The sequence below is a fragment of the Podarcis cretensis genome (genome assembly GCF_951804945.1).
Source record: "Podarcis cretensis genome assembly, chromosome: 3".
NCBI classification, from domain to species: domain Eukaryota; kingdom Metazoa; phylum Chordata; class Lepidosauria; order Squamata; family Lacertidae; genus Podarcis; species Podarcis cretensis.
In genome coordinates, this window is record NC_137172.1 from 73,036,567 (window position 1) to 73,051,856 (window position 15,290).

At 42.8% G+C, this 15,290-nt stretch overlaps 1 protein-coding gene across 9 annotated transcripts in view; it reads left to right on the forward strand.

Annotated features, from left to right (window-relative positions):
* The first annotated feature begins 1,042 nt into the window (after positions 1-1,042).
* FYN (FYN proto-oncogene, Src family tyrosine kinase) overlaps positions 1,043-15,290 on the forward strand; it is a 114,231-nt gene continuing 99,983 nt past the window's right edge. For all 9 annotated transcript variants that reach the window (XM_079971683.1, XM_079971680.1, XM_079971685.1 and 6 more), the window contains exon 1: positions 1,043-1,612. The gene's annotated coding sequence lies outside the window, so the exon portion shown is untranslated. The remainder of the gene's footprint in view (positions 1,613-15,290) is intronic.

A 15,290-nucleotide genomic window follows, 5' to 3' on the forward strand; every position in this document is an offset into this window, starting at 1 on the left:
CATAGACTGCAGTCAGATTGGGAAGCAATTTATATTTTTCTTTGTCATATGAATGAAGACCAACAAAGTCATGTTATCTGAACCCACCCACATATTATTGCAAAATAGGCTGAACTGAGGATTTCATAATTCTGCGGGCATTACAAAGTGCAACACTTCAATGAATTCTGTTTTATTGAAGAATAGGAAACAGATGTTTTATGGTGGAAAGCAGACCTTCCATTCAAGAGGTGAGGTGCTAAATGCCAGTGTTCCTCCCTCCCTAATCGGTGGAAGGTCAAGGAAATTTTGGCATGGTCAAGCTCTCTTTTGGAGTTAAGAGGACCGGAGATCTACAGTGTAAATTTATGCATTCATTCAGTGGCTGAAAAGGAAGCAACAGGGGTGTAGCACAGGCAGCACCAGATTTTGGTGGCTCCAAATGGAAACTTTGAGCCTCTTTCTAGCATTTGGCCCAGCCCAAACTTAACCTACCAAACCTGCCCACTAGGTCAGTAGAAAACACCTACATTTCTATGGCTTGGCAAACTGTGAAAAGCATCAAGTCATTCTGATCAAACTAGCACCACCAGATACCTATTCACGTTTCCTTGGATTGATTCTTACAGGGATGCTGGCGCGGATGGTCATGCGGGCGGATGAGATGACACGCTGGTTTTTCCAACTCTCTGACTCACTCACTCTCACATCCTTGCAATGCAAAGCCCAGGCATTTTTTTTTTAAAAAAAAGGAAGAATCTCTCCCTCTGTTCCAGTTTCCTTTCCGTCTCATTGGGCGGCTGGAAGAACCCTTCCCCAACAAAGCGCTCTGTCAGCTGGACGCACCCAGCCCATCCATCCCACAGAGCAACCCGAGATGGGATGTGCAGAAGCGAATCCCACTGCGCCCGCCTTCCCGAGTGGTGCGCGTGCCAATAAGAACTGGAGTCCCCTCTCCCCGCCTAACCCACCCCAAAAGCGCTTCGCCATAGGCCGGCTAGGGATGTCAGTCTTCCCTCCTCCTCCTTCGCGCGCGCGCCCCCCTCCCCATCCTCTTCCCGCTTAGTGAACTGACGCAGGGGTGAGGAGGCGAGGGACGGCAAGGCAAGGCAGTGGAGGAGCCCAGGCTCCATCCGCGCGAGCTGGCCAGGAGGAGCGCCAAAGCAGCGATGCTGCGGTTGCGCCATCTGTCAGGAGCCTGGGTGGCGGTGGTGGGAGGAGGAGGGGAGGAGACAGACTGAAGCGGCTTTGGCTTGAGTCTTGGGCACAAAAAGAGAGAGAGAGAGAGAGAGAGAGAGAGGAGGCAACGGAGCCGCGCAGCGCGAGACCATCTTCCTCAGGACAAGCAGCCCGCGCGCCAGACAAAGCTGCCGCCCCCTCTTCGGCCATTTGGCGCCCCCCGGCCGCTGAGGCAGGGACGTCCACCCCACCCCACCCCCTCCTCCCGTCGGTCCTCACGTTAAGAATAGCAAGGGGGAGCGAGCGACAGATATCGCCCGGAGCTTTTTTTCTCTGGAAAGGGGACGCCTCCCGCCGCCGCCGCCGCCGCCCTCCGGACCCTGCAGAGAGCGCGAGGGGGAGGGGGCGTTGGGGTGAAGGCGGCGCTGCAGACCCAAGTCCGGCTGCGCTTCAGGTAAGCACGAGAACGCGCCGCCCGGACTTCCCGCAGCCCCTGCCTTATAGAAGGGAGGGAGGGCAACGAGGCATGCGCCGGCTTTTGTACCACCGGGCTGGGTTCCCCGCTTTGTGCTGGCGTGTGTGTGTCTGTGTATGTGTGTGTGCGCGCGCGCGCGCGCGCTCTTTTCCTGAAGTGGCTCTGGGAGCAATTGTCTTGCTGCATGTCGTTTCTCGCGCGGAGCTCTCACCTCTAGAGCCGTGTGTGTGAACGCCAGACCAAAGGGGATGGGACCTAGAATGGGAGTGATGGTGGGACCAGAGGCATGGCTCCGTTTATAATTCGAGAGGCGTGGTGGTGGCTGGGCCTAAAGAAGATTTGGAAACCAGAACAGAACGCTTTCATTCCCCATGCAATAACGGCATCGTCGAACATGGCAGAGAGGTGTGGATGGGGAGCCAGAATACTGTAATGTCATTTCTAAAGCATGGCATTCAACGTATTTACTAGCTCTCTAAAGCCCTACTATTTCCATATGCCATTTGTGTCCAGCTCTTGTTGGATAAGGGTGCCCTGTGCTGGTCTCTGGGAGGAACAGTCTGCAGTTAAGAAGTTTTTCATTTGAGATTTATAGGATGTTGTGTGTGCATGTGTGGCTGCCTGTCCCACGCCTTTGCAGAAATGCTTCATAGCTATCAAAAGCAGAGATTTATGTGAGCTGCTGTCTGCTCTGTAGGATTGGCCCTTCTTGTGACCCTGCTGCTGACGGGGTTGGTGACTGGCGTTGCCATATGACAGGATTTTCAAAACAGGGGCACTTTGGAGATGATGCCTCTGATCTACAGAGTAGAGCTTGGGCTTTCTCAAATGAGGACTGCTGCCTGCTAGGTTCTACGTGCTGAGATGTTGTGGAATACAAAAACCTTCTTTTTTAAAAGAAGGGGATTCCGCTTCAGTATAAGGGACATTTGTCAACCCCTGATGGGGATGCTTTGTGATTGCAAGAGGATCAATTAGATAATGTTTTGTGGCAAGTTGAATGAGGGAGAGGGTGAGAATAACTACAGTGATGTAATCCTTTAATAATTGATAGTTGTCCTATACAGTACAGTAGAGTTTTCCACATGCACAAGCTGCTTCCCCCTTCCTTCTTGGCAAAAATGCTGAAATTTGTCCAGATCCCCACCTTCTTAACTCACACACACTGATGATTTTACTAGTTTAGAGAGGGGAGGGGGGGAAACAGCCGAGATTCATCCCAAGGCTTTATGTGCTGCAACTTAACTGCAAAAAGGGGGAGTGGGGAAAATAATAAATAAAGTGACTCCTCCCCCTCTTGCAAATAGATCTTGACGTGTGTGTGTGTGTGTGTGTGTGTGTGTGACAAAGAAGGCTTTCAGCGAAGAAAAGAGATTCACACAATGCTCAAGGGTAGTGAGGTTTGAAAGAGACCCCCTTTCACCCTCCCTTCTTCCTTTGGTTGTTGTTGTTATTATTTGCTTATTCCCTGGGGCTTCTTCTTTCTCTTTCTCCAGAAGATACCACTGAACTGTTCGCAGTATCTTTCCAGGCACATTTAGTCTAGTGAAGGATTCCTAACACCACACATGGATTGCCAGCATTTTGCTGTGCCTGCAGAATCACAATTTATATGTTAAAGCCAGCTCTCTCCCCCCCTTTTTTTTAACCTGTGAAATATTAAAAGAACATAGAGTGATCTTTGCTGCTTCCATCAGGAAAGATGATGAATGAAGGGAAATTAGTAGAACATCAGGGGCACAATTCTGTGCATGTCTGGTAAGACACATCAATATCAATGGGACTTACTCCCAGGTAAGCGTGTATGAGATTGTAGCCTAAAAGACATAGTGTTTGTAAAATGATTTCTCTCTTCCCACCCCCACCCCCACTCCATTACTGTGGTACATTCATTTCTTATGCTCGGAAGTGGGGACAGGGTGTGTTAGAAAGGCATGCATAGAAATTGAAACTTCTCCCAGGATATTTACCTGCTCACATGTGTTCTCAGCCCCACATTCTTCTTTGTATTACCTGGGAAAAATGTGTAACAATTTGTAGTTCTTTTAAACAAACTCTTCTCATGAGAACTCTGTCAGCATTTAAACAAATGTTGAGCACTTTTGGTTATGTTTGCAGACAATACAATTTGTTGTGGTTTAGTCTGAAAGGTAAATTTGAAGGGTCCTGTTTTTGCAGTTAATTTAGTTCATCTTTCAGTGACAGAAAAAGGAGAATAGTTATTCAGATGCCCACCATTTTATTGTAATTTACAGTTCTTGGACAAAATGTAAATTGAGTGCTCTAAAATAACCACTGATTGTAGGGAGCAAAGTGAAGCACGTGTTGATTCTTAAATTATGTTTGTGCTTTCTAACAGTGAAATCAAAGACAGTAAGATCCAAATTAGACATGGTGGCAGCAACCCCCTGCCCATTTTAGATGTCTGGATCTGCAAACATCTCATGTAATGGGCTTCAGAATACCTATCTTGGCTGAATTGTGCTTATTCTTTTTATAATTAAATTGGTATAATAAACTGTTGGTTCTAAAATTTGATGTTGTAAAATATAATTTAATAATTTACAAGCTTTAGGGGCACAGAGCAAGTGAAATGGTAGCTTTATTTGAATTACATCATGTTTAAAATGTGGGGTGCAGTATTTTGGGTTGTACATACTGTATAGGATGTTTCTTAGGCTTCATGTTCAAGAAGCAAGAAGGAAAGAACAGAAAGCTGTAGCTGTTCCAGGCACTTTGTCTAATATACTATCTTCAGACTTTTCAGTACCATGCCAGAGGAAATGCTAGCATTATCTGCCTTTGCAACAGTGCCACAGTATTTTATGTGAGACAACTGAGGCAGAGAGCTGTATGTCTCTGCTGACCTTGCTATTTCAAAGGAATGCCTGGCACTTGCAAGGTGGTGGTGCTCATGTTGGTGCTACTTCATAAGGGTTGCAAGGAGCTGCATATACCATAACACTCATATCCGAAAAACACATACCGAAAATTTGCCTTAGCATTGCTGTTGTGCCATGCAATACTTTCTTTTTCTAGAATAGCAGTGCTAATTATTGTGATTGTTTTGAGCACCTATCCACTCTGAACTTGACAGCACAGTTCATGCAGCTCCTACACTATCTGGTAAAAGTGAATGGGATCACTTTCAGTTGTTGTATCCTGACAATGTGGACTGGGTGTTGCAGGTGTAGGCCATCATGACTTTTAAGATCTAACAGTGAGGGACTGACTGGCTGGATCCAGAGAGTGGTTAATGCCTCATTGTGGAAAGGTACATGGCTGCTGCCTTGAAAGGGACTGTGGTGTGGTCCTTCCTGAAGAGGTTGTCCCTGGATCCCAAGGTATTAGATAACAACCATTCAGTTGCAAATATTTCTTTCCTGGGCAACGGGATTGAGAGAGTGGTGGCTGGCCTGCTGCAGACGTGCATGGATAATGCGTAGGCCCATTTCAGTTTATATTCACCATTGAAACAGCTTTGGTCATCTTGATTCTTTATCAGGGAACAAACAGTGTTTGGTATCGCTGACCATGATATCCTTGAGCAGTTATGCAGGTTGGGACTCAGTTACAGTGATTCTGCTTCTGCCTGTGGGGTCATTACCAGAGAGCAGCATTGAGGAGCTTCTGCTCAGCTCCATGACACAAGGAACTTACTTGTCCCCCATGCTATTGAAATTCTTAGGAGGTTCATTTGGGGATCTGGAGTATGGTCTCAGTGATTTACTGTTGACACTACATTACAAATGAATTAGGAGAGGTGGACCAATGTCTGGAAGCAGTGATGGCCTGGATGAGTGCCAGTAAACTGAGAATGAATCCTGACAAGATGGAGGAGCTATGGACAGGTGTTTCTTGGGTCCAAGAATTGGGGGAACTGCCCACTCCAAAACAGGTACATAGTTTGTGGGTACTCATTCATTCCAAGCTGTTGCTAGAAGCCTGAGTGATATCCAACTTCACTAGTTCACTAGTTATGGTTCACTAGTTATGGCCATTCCATGACTAGGATAGCCCAGCTTCAGCAGTATTAACCTCACAGTTTGACCTTGTGACCTTATGTGGTGGTATCCTTGAAGACAGTCCTGTAGTTGCAGCTGGTATAGAATCATAGAGTTTAGAATTATAGAATCATAGAATTGTAGAGTTTAGTCAAGTAGCAGGATGGGCTCAGATGTCACTAATCCTTATAGAATTGCACTCTGTGTCTGTGAGCTACCAGATGTACTGTATTTCAATGTGCTAGCACTGATATATGAATGGCTTGGGGCCTGAGCACTTAAAGGAGTGCTTCTTCTAATGCCTACCAGCTCATGCTTTGAGATCAATGGGGGAAGCACAGCTCATGGTCCAGCCAATGAATATGGGTTGTGGTGTTGTAACATGAAAATGAGTCTTCTCAGTGGTAGTGTGCCAATTGTGGAGTTCTCTTCTTGAAAAAGTGGGTCTGTCTCCTATGTTGACAAGCTTTAGGTATCAACTGATCATGCATTTGTTTGCCTGGGCTTTGAGGACATAAATGTGTTATGGAGTCCATGGGACGGATTCAACTAACTAGTCATGCCAGCAGAAACCCAGACAAGGACTTCCATTAGTGCAATCGGGCTTCCCCTGCTCCTCATTCCAGGTGCCTCTCTTGCCACCCCAAATTGGCTGTGAAGGGAATTGAGAGACCGCTAGAACAACACTGAGGTCAGGAGAGAAAGTAGAATGTTCCATCAGGGAAGCAGAAATACTTGCACTGGTGGAGTGGCCTGCTTAGCAGTACATTAAATTCCTCCCCAACAGTTTTACTATTGATGTTTGCTGCACTGTGTCTTTGATTTTAGCTGCGCAGTTTTAGATGTTTTAATTATTGCTTTGTGTTGGTTATATTTTATTATGCTGCAAACCGCCCTGAACTCCTATGGGAGTAAGGGTGGTATAAAAATACATTGAATAATAATAATAGTAACGGCAGGCTTCCAGCATAGCAATCTACTGTTACGGGTCTGAAAACCCTGAACACAATTCTGTGCTCTGTTGTCTTTGCACAGCGGGACATGGGATTTAAGTTTTTAATCATGTCAGAATAAATGTTCTTGACTGTAGTTCATATGTATGCTTTTGGAAAGAGTTGAGCTGCTGAAAACAGGCATTAACTACGCCTGGAACTGTGTCGTTATAATAATGAGCATCCTTTCCCCATAAGCGACATGGCCTATAGTGGATAATTGTTGCTTTATTGAGCAAATTCCATTTTTGCCTCTGTGAATCATATATACTTCATCAAACAATATACATGTTAGAACATTCAGATATGCTATTTAAAATTAATGTTTGAGATCACATTGGCGTTAGAAAAAACCTAAGTAGTAACAATTTTCTGCTACCCATCTGCAGCAAAATATTTATTTCTTACCTTCAGTATTGGGCACACAACTCATAACACTTGTAGTAATCTTTGTTACCACTTGATAGAGTTGGCATGTTTGCATTCTTTGGAAGCAGTTGTCAGATGGACAAACAGTGGGCTTTTGAAGTAGGGATTATCCGGTGATTTTTTTTCAGAGGGTACAAATGCAAGGCATAGCATGTGACAATTTTTGCTTGTGGAGTTTTCCAACAAAGAAGATCACTTCTAAAACAGATGCTTCCTATGTATAAAACAGTGAATTTGCAGTTGTGGAATGTGTTAATACGCAACAGTTATCCTGCTTGAGGAGCCTGAGTAATGTTATCCAGATATATATATATGGAGCAGTATGTGAAGATACCATTGAGGCCAACAGCCCTATGGGCTTCATTAGGCATGAGATGATTTGCAGTAAATTTATGGTCTAATAAAAATGTGATTGGACAAGTTAAAACTGTCTAGCCTCTGCAGAAGTATGATTCACATTACAGTATTTTTTAGTCATTGCAGTTAGACTAAAACTGCAGGTTTTGGGGATCCTATTTCCCCCCCAATTTATTGTGCATTTTATTTACACATTCTGTTATTTATTTATTTATTTAGTTAGTTATTTTGTTTTTTCCAGGCCAGCCCAAAGCAACTTACAACCAAACAAATAGACAGATACCCCCCTCCCCAAGATAAATTAAAACCAAGAGGAAAAAGAAATACATTAAAAATATCCTGCCCACTTCCATAAGGCCACAGATAGTTAAAGGACAGAGGCCCAGTTATAAAGGGGGGAAATTGCATGGCGCGTAAATATACACAATGATGGCACCATCATTGTATGGGGAGAGCCACCACAGAAAATGCCCGTTCTCATGTTGCCATGACCTCTCATGAAGAGGTCATGAAGGGGGCACATGAAGAAGGGCCTCAGATGATGAGTATGGGGTCCAGATCTGTTCATATTTTTGCAGTCTAGGAAACTGTAGGAAGTCTCAATGACAGATGTTCAACAAAATTTTGTAGCCTTAATTTGCACTGTTGGTCTTTTTCAGACTAAAGTAGTAAGGTTTGCCTCCCTGTTTAGTGACATTTTAAATATTTGATGTTTTATCGTGTTTTTAATATTCTGTTGGGAGCCACCCAGAGTGGCTTGGGAAACTCAGCCAGATGGATAGGGTATGATGATGATGATGATGATGATGATTATATGCTGAGTGACTGTTAATCTCCCTTTAAAATATTGTTTTATAGCTATATTTTAGTAGTTCTGCTGGTAGGGCAAGCACAACAAGAAAGAAGAGCTAAAAATAATGCAAGCAAAATTAATAAGGCATAATTCTCTGTGTATATATATCCCACATGCAGATAACTGAATGCTGATGAATGTTGCAGTGAAACTCACATTTGGAAAATCCATGCATTATCTCATGATTTGGGAAGAACTGCTCCAGCATTATTAACTTTCAATTTGATAGGAATTCAAATTGTGTGCTTCTGTGTGCTTAGGGTACAATTTGTGTTTGTCTCTTTATCAGTGAAACTGAACCCTTCTGCTGAGATAGTTTGTCCAGCCAACTCAATATTGTCCACTCTGACGGGCAGCAGCTCTCTTAACACAGACTTCCACACTCTAGTACCTTCTAAATATTTTGAACTAGTAAGTCCCAGCAGCCCCAGCCAGCAGAGCTAGTTGTCTAATGGGATTTGTAGTCCAAAACATCTGGAGGGCATCAAGTTGGTCAATGCCGCTCTAACATATGACAAGGTATTTTCAGCGCTGCTACTTGGAGGTCACCCTTTTAGTGTAGACATTCTGTTTTTTAAAAGCACGTAAAATGTATTGAATCCTAGAGAAAGAATAGCATTAAGCATACTCAGCATGCCTGCTTGTAATCAGATTTTTCCTATACGGTGACATGACTTGGTGACTTCACATATCAGCAATGCAGAATGATGCTGTATTACAACATGAGCATTTGCTCTTTGGAAATTCTGTTTCATTCCACATAAAGCAAAATATTTGCATCATATATGATAGTCTGTCTGTGACTGAGCAGCTGAAACTCTTGATTCCCTACCCCGTTAGAGTAGTTTAAGTAATTTTTTTCTAAATCCCTTCATAGTGGTGTGGTGTGCAAAGAGAGAAGGGAACACTAGCATTACTATGGAGCCTCTGTGTTTAATGAATGCATCTCAGGAGTCAGCTGTTCTTCTTTTAGGGCTTGCACACGTATTACATTTTGGAAGTTCTTGCTCGGTGGAAAGGACTCGCATTCTTATAGACCAGGCTACAAACTCTAGTTAAGAGACACAGGGAAAATAAGAGGAAAGCCAGGCATGACCACAGGAAAAGAAGTTTGTGGTTGTGTTTTCAGAAAATGCAGAGAATTTTATCCTTTAGGTTTAGAGGAGGGTTTTTGGTTGTCTTTAGCTGGCATCTGAAATTGGAAAGCTAAATAAACTTTCCTGCCTTATACTTTAAAAAAAACTGCTGATGATCAGAGTTGCAGACTAAGGCTGCAATCCTGTGCACACTTATCTGGGAGCACATTCTATGGAACAAATACAGCTTTCTTCTGAGTACAAGGGCATATGATTACACTCTACAATTGCCTTGTTTAGGCCTGACAATTTCACTCAGATTCAAGACTACTTCTCGCTTACGTTTCCTACCTGGGTATGGAATCCTTGGTTTAATAAACAGGCATCTTGCTGATTTAGTTGAGAATGATGCATGTGTGTGTTAAATCCCCGCTTTTGCTCATTAAATATGTACAGAGAGCATCAAGAAGGAATTGAGCCATTTTTAGATATAGTTCGTTGGAAAAAGTGGCAATTTCAATGTGTATGAGCTGTTCCCAACTAATAGGAAGTTTATGCATTTTGTACTTGAGAAAGATATACATTTATAAAATGTAAAGTGAGAAATTACCTTCAGCTGGCATCTTATTTCAGAGATGCTACAGGATACCAGCAGATTGCAGAGCCTTTCCTAGAACTTTAGTGACTTCAACTTTGCTCCTGAACCTAAGATGCAGCACATTTCTCCAGTCTTCAGCTTTTTTCTTGTAGTCACTTCCTGAACAAATAATCTAGAGTTCAGAGAAAGGAAATGGGGACAGTGAAGGCTGATGGGGCAACATGCCTCAAGGACTGAGCAAAAAAATAAAATAAAAATTACCTATTTTCTTTCTGGAGCATCTAGAAGTTTCCTTCTGGTGGGCTGGAATATAAAGCACTCCATGAGGCATGAGACACCATTGCGAGAAGAGTTGTTTGATGACAACAACCCATCATGCATGGAAATGCTTTGTTCATGTGCTTCAATGGATCACAAATATGGTGGATCACTGAATAATGTGAAATTGTACACAGTAAAGCTTGTAGTTTATAGTGAATGGGATTCATTCGTGTTCATGAATTTATCTTAAAAAATGTCCTCTCACGTTTTCTCTCTGGTTTTAGTATCCTGTGGTTTGAATTCTGAAAGTTAATCAATAGGTAGGTGCCTAAACCTGGACTTGGGAGACTCTGGTCTCTTCCAGCTCTGTGATTCTGTGGTAATCATTGTGAACCCATGAGTGGGTGGTTAGTTTGTAAGAAATGGATGGAATGGGCTTCAGAATTCTGGTAAATGTCAGGCTCAAAGGATTTCTTTTATGTTTTGTGAACAGTCACTGGAATGTGTTGTCTTTTTCTAGGTTAACTGTTCTAAAATGCTTGGAAGCACTACCAATACCACTTTGTCCTTTCAGCTCAGGGTGACTTAATAGCAATTTCCTTGCCAATATTCTGGGCAATGAAGGGGGCCAGAAGCAAACCAAGGGACACCTGATACCTTTTCACTCTTCCCAGCAAGCACTTTTATCTCTCCCCCAAATGATTTTTTCCCCTTTCCTTTTTGTGTCTAGGTAATTACTTTAGAGAGAGCCTTCAGTCTATTAATATGGCTTCGATGGAAACCATTGTTCTGTTTAGCAGCCATTATTTTGATAGATAATTTCACACACATACCCTTGAGAACAAGCAACACAAAACACTACTTTCAGGGGAAATCTTAACTTTGCCTTGAGGCATTTAGTCCATCTTACACCCCAAATATATACATTCACTCATTTCTTCGTGAGCTTGTATATCTTCTACACATGAAATATGTTTAGTTGTGGCTTCAGAGCATTTGATAGTAATGCTTCTGCTGTTGCAAATTCAGCTTATGTATTTTCCCTCTAGCCTTAATTTTGCACAGGTAACTGTACTTGTTCATTTATTTAAGATATTTTTATGTTCTTTTCGATCTGTAAACCAATTCCAAAACAGGAATAAGTTGAAGGGTTTGAAAAAAACAAAAACAAAAAACACCTCCACCAAATAACTTAAAAACAAGAACATTTTAAAAGCATTTTTTTAAAAAAAAAAATAGCCCTAGATGTTTAAAATCAGGGAATAAAATCAGTTCATATACAAACTTTTGGGTTCTGTCCATAAAGCCAGTTAAAATGCCTGGTGAATAAAATAACTTGACCTGTTGTCTGAAACTTGGGAGTGAAGGTGGCATGTGAGTCTCTAGGGTATTCATAGGGGGGCCATCACCACCTGCCTCATTTCCGAATGTAAGGGAGCACAAAGAAGGGTCTCATATGACAGCAAAACACAGAGCACATAGTTAAATGGTACAATTTGGTCCCACAACATGTAGCAATGGCTATCAACTTCAGTAGCTTTAAAGGGGGATTCTGTTAATTTATTGGGGCAGGGAGGGATAAAGCTGTCAATGACTATCATATTTAGTGATTATGTACTACCTCCAGTGGCAGAAGTAGTATGTTTCTGAATATCAGTTGCCTGAGGAACATGAGTGGGGAGAGTGCTGTAGCACTCGGGTCTAGTTTGTGGGCTTCCTGTGTTGTTGTTGTTTAGTCGTTTAGTCGTGTCCGACTCTTCATGACCCCATGGACCAGAGCATGCCAGGCACGTCTGTCCTCCACTGCCTCCCGCAGTTTGATCAAACTCATGCTGGTAGCTTCAAGAACACCATACAACCGTCTCATCCTCTGTCGTCCCCTTCTCCTTGTGCCCTCCATCTTTCCCAACATCAGGGTATTTTCCAGGGAGTCTTCTCTTCTCATGAGGTGGCCAAAGTTTTGGAGCCTCAGCTTCACGATCTGTCCTTCCAGTGAGCACTCAGGGCTGATTTTCTTCAGAATGGAGAGGTTTGATCTTCTTGCAGTCCATGGGACTCTCAAGAGTCTCCTCCAGCACCATAATTCAAAAGCATCCATTCTTCGGCGATCAGCCTTCTTTATGGTCCAGCTCTCACTTCCATACATCCATGTGGGCTTCCTACAGACATCTAATTGGCCACTGTGAAATTAGATGGACATGTGTTCTAATCCAGTAGGGTTCTTCTTCTTATGCTCTTATGTCTCATTTATTGTGATGTTCATGCAGGTATCTGGGTCCCATTCCGTATATGGTTGCTAAGGCTTTTGAAACTCATGCTGCCCAGAATTATGGCTGCAAACAAATAAGTCAATAGAGCTGTTTCTGGTGACTGTTTCTGTCATCTAGTCATTACATTCTGCACCAGTTTCCAAGGCAGCACCACAAAATTAAACTCTGGGATTTGCTCTCATAAGATGTGGAAATGGCTGACAATTTAGGTGGCTTTAAATGGGCATTAGACAAATTGATAGAGGATATAGCTATCAATGGCTACTAGTCATGGTGGCTAAATGCATTCCGCAGGATCAACAGCAGGAAGCCTCTTGTGCTGGCAGAACAAGAACAGGAGAGGACTATTGCCTTGATGTCCTGCTTGTGTGCTTCCCAGATGCATCTGGTTGGCCACAGTGGGAAGCAGAATGCTGTACTAGATAAGGTTCTGCTTTTCTAATACAGTGGTGCCTCGCAAGACGAAATTAATCCGTTCCGTGAGGCTCTTCGTATAGCGGTTTTTTCGTCTTGCGAAGCAAGCCCATTGACAGCTTAGCGGCTTAGCGCTATTAGCAGTTTAGCGGCTTTTAGCGGATCAGCTGATAAGCATCTTATCAGCGGATCAGCTGATAAGCGGCTTAGGGCTTAGGAAAAGGGGGGGGAGGGGAAAAACCCCGCAGGAACTCGCAAGACATTTTCGTCTTGCGAAGCAAGCCCATAGGGAAATTCGTTTTGTGAAGCGCCTCCAAAACAGAAAACCCTTTCGTCTAGCGGGTTTTCCGTCTTGTGAGGCGTTCGTCTTGCGGGGCACCACTGTACTCAACTGAAGTTAAATGTAACCTCGTTTCTAGTATAAACAGTCTGCCAGTGGCGTAGTGTGAGGGGTGCAGGGGGGGCCGGCCGCGCCGGGCGCAACATCTGGGGGTTAGGGTTAGGGGGCGCAAATCCACGGGTTAGGGGGTGCAAATTACTTGCCTTGCCCCGGGTGCTGACAACCCACGCTACGCCACTGCAGCCTGCTGTCTTACAAATGTGTCTTTTCAGAAGGCAAACGCTTGTTATATGTGCTGAGAACAACTTTGTACACTGGACCATTTAAAAAAACAAATCCAGAAGATGGCAACAATATTACTGAACATTTTGTTTAATATACTGCAGTCCACCAAAAGTGTTGATCATTAACATATATTCTCCTATCCTATGTACCCTACTCTGAATTTAGTACCAGAGTATATATTTTTTACAGATTATGATCAGACATTCTCCCTTGCTTTTGCTTTCAGTGGAGGAGTCTCACTTGCCCATGTGAGGCTACATCACAGGTTCACAGCTATTGTTCTTTAAAAAATATTTGCAAACAAAAAAGAAAATTATTTTTGTTTAAATAATAGCTTTCAATTTGGAGATCAGGAGTTTATTAAATGAAAAGAGGACTCTGGGGTGGAGATGAATGGAACTGTTTTGCTGTATAGTGAAGTGACAGCCCCTAAGGTGCACTAAATTTTATCTATACAGCTTACTGCATTTTGATAGTTGCAGTTATAAGCAGAGGCAGAAGATAAAGAGGGTTACCTTTTTTACAGTGACAGATGAAGATTATAAATCAAAAAATGTTGGTCTGAATGAATGATAAGTCAGTAGACTTTAGTTCAGAGGTAAGGAACTTGTAACTTCCAGAACTTGTAGTCCTGGATCATCTAGGTTTTAGAGCTTCTCTCCTCTTGTTTTGTCTGGTGCTTTCCTTCATCTCCTTTGTTGTATACTGGAGAAGGGTAGGAGGAATCTTCACTATTTTTATCTATTATATACTGTATTTTGGAAGGTTGTTTGTTTGTATGTTTGTATGGGTTCAGCCACATCTCAAGATATAATCACCAAACTTGGCATGATGGTTTCTGAGGTGGGGCAGCGGACTTTGTCACTATTTGGATGCCAGGTACCATTTTAAATCAAGATGGCGGACCAAAGCACCAGCTTTGTGTGACTTCATCCATTTTTGGCATAGGTTCAGCTGCCTCTTCACTGAACTTGGCATGAGGGTTCCTGAGATGAGGGTGGCAGTCTTTGCAGACATTTGGATGCTGGACACCATTTTGAATCAAGATAGTGGACCAAAACATAACTTTACCTGATTTTTGGTATGATGGATCCAAATTCACAAATTACACTATCCATTTAAAAATCACAATATTTATTGCTTTCTAAAAATTCCCAGGCATCACCAAGCACTCCTCATTCGTTGTCTACATGTGGCTGGGGCAACGTGTGTATTTGTGTGAAGAAAAGTAAAATCTGTTTCTTATATGGACTGTTGACAGATTTTAATGAGATTAAGATTTGACTTACTGTTTGAGAACAGCAGTGAATAAATACTACTAACAAAGTCTCAGTTATTAAAAGCTCTTGCATGTCTGCGTGTTAGCCATGTGGCTGTTACAAATTAGTGAACATACATTTTAAAAAAAGTTTTTCATTCCTAATTGCATTAAAAAAAAATCTCAGAGTTTTGTTTATTCACACTGCTGGTGAACCTGTAAATCCAGCTGTGTCACTGTGTCCACTCTGTGCTGGGCCTCAACTAATATTATTGAGGATGCAAATTATATGGAGTTGTTCTATGGACAGCAGCCAAAATAGAAACTATTTTGAAATTCCTATAGTTGCTTCCCATAGGAGAGACCAAGGAGCCAACATATGGCAGCAACTTGTACATGCCACTGTTGTGACCTGTATAATTTTAAACTAGTGACCCTGAAGGATCTTGATGTTATGTATCTTGGATTCCTCTGATCTCCTGTTCATTTGCATGTTACACACTACTGTCTGCATTGCAGA